Consider the following 1379-nt stretch of genomic DNA (forward strand, 5'->3'; position numbering starts at 1 on the left):
AAGATGAAGTCGTAAGATATGGACACAGAAAGTGAAGAGGAAGGAATGCCGGTCAGTTGGACTAGGGGTGAGAGAGGGCCTGGGACTCCCACCATGCCTGAGACTCTTTATCTGCATTCTTGTTTTGTGCTTTGTCCATGAGACAGCCTGATCCCCTTCTGCTTACACTAACTGGGATTCATTTGTTATCAAACACCATCTTACCTGTGCCCCACCCCTGCCTGTATGCAGGGGTTAGCTTCGGGAAAGACAGCAGGTAGGGAGGCCCCGGAGGCATAGGACTGAATTTTGTAGGTGTAATGTCTGAGTTTAGGGTTGCAGGTTCTATAGTGTCTGGCCTCGCTCAAGAACTTGGAATGGTGAGCATGGGAACTAGGGCCAGGGCTTAGAATCAATGCAGGATCAGTCTCCAGCCAAGCAGAAAAAAAAAAAAAAAAAACATCATGCTGATTGGGCTTCTTGCAAAGCCATCGATGGAGGGAGAGAGCACGCAGGTGTGCCCCAGTGATGTGAAGAAACATACACCTGGGGCCCCTGCGACTAGGAACTGAGTTTTCATTGTGTACTAGTGATATCTAAATCATCCAAATGGTGTCCTGGACCCTGCAGGGCAATGGGCTAAAGGAAGGACAATGACAACCCAATAAGTATTGCTTCACGTCTACTCCGAGGCAGGCAGTACTGTGACATTGTGATATAATATGAAATACGTATATTGGTCTCTGTGTCTAGTTCCTGACATAGAGCTCTTAAAACCCTTGTAGATAGGGGCACTAGGAGAATCTTTTGTTCTTATATTTGATCTTTGACCCCAGTTCCTGACACAGAGCTCCTAAGACATTTGTAATTTCCTGAGTGATACAAGCATCTGACACAGAGCTCTTAAATCCCTTGGAATTTCCAGAGTGGCAGGAGTATCTTTTGTTTTAATGAGGTGACTCTTGCTGGATTTCAGGATAGCACCAGGATGGGGGCTGGTTGTCAGGGAAACCAACCATGTGACCAGAGAGTTGGAACTTTGAGCCCCACCCCTCAACCTCCAAGGAGGGGTGAGGGGCTGAAGGTTGAATTAATTGATCACCAATGGCCAATGATGTCATTAGTCATGCCTTTATAATGAAGCCTCCATAAAAACCCAAAAGGGCTGGGTTGAGAGAGCTCCTGGTTGCTGAACACGTGAGAGGGGAGTGTGCCTGAAGAGGGCATGGAAGCTCTGTGCCCCTTCCCACATGTCTAGCCTTTGCGTCTCCTCCTCTGGCTGTCCATCTTTGCCCTTTGTACCATCCTTTATAATAAATGGGTAAACATAAGTATGTCCCTAAGTCCTGTGAACCGTCCTAGTGTAACCGCCCAGTGGGTTCACCTTGCCCACTGCCTAC

The sequence above is a fragment of the Pongo abelii genome, chromosome 16 (assembly GCF_028885655.2).
Source record: "Pongo abelii isolate AG06213 chromosome 16, NHGRI_mPonAbe1-v2.0_pri, whole genome shotgun sequence".
Lineage (NCBI taxonomy): Eukaryota > Metazoa > Chordata > Mammalia > Primates > Hominidae > Pongo > Pongo abelii.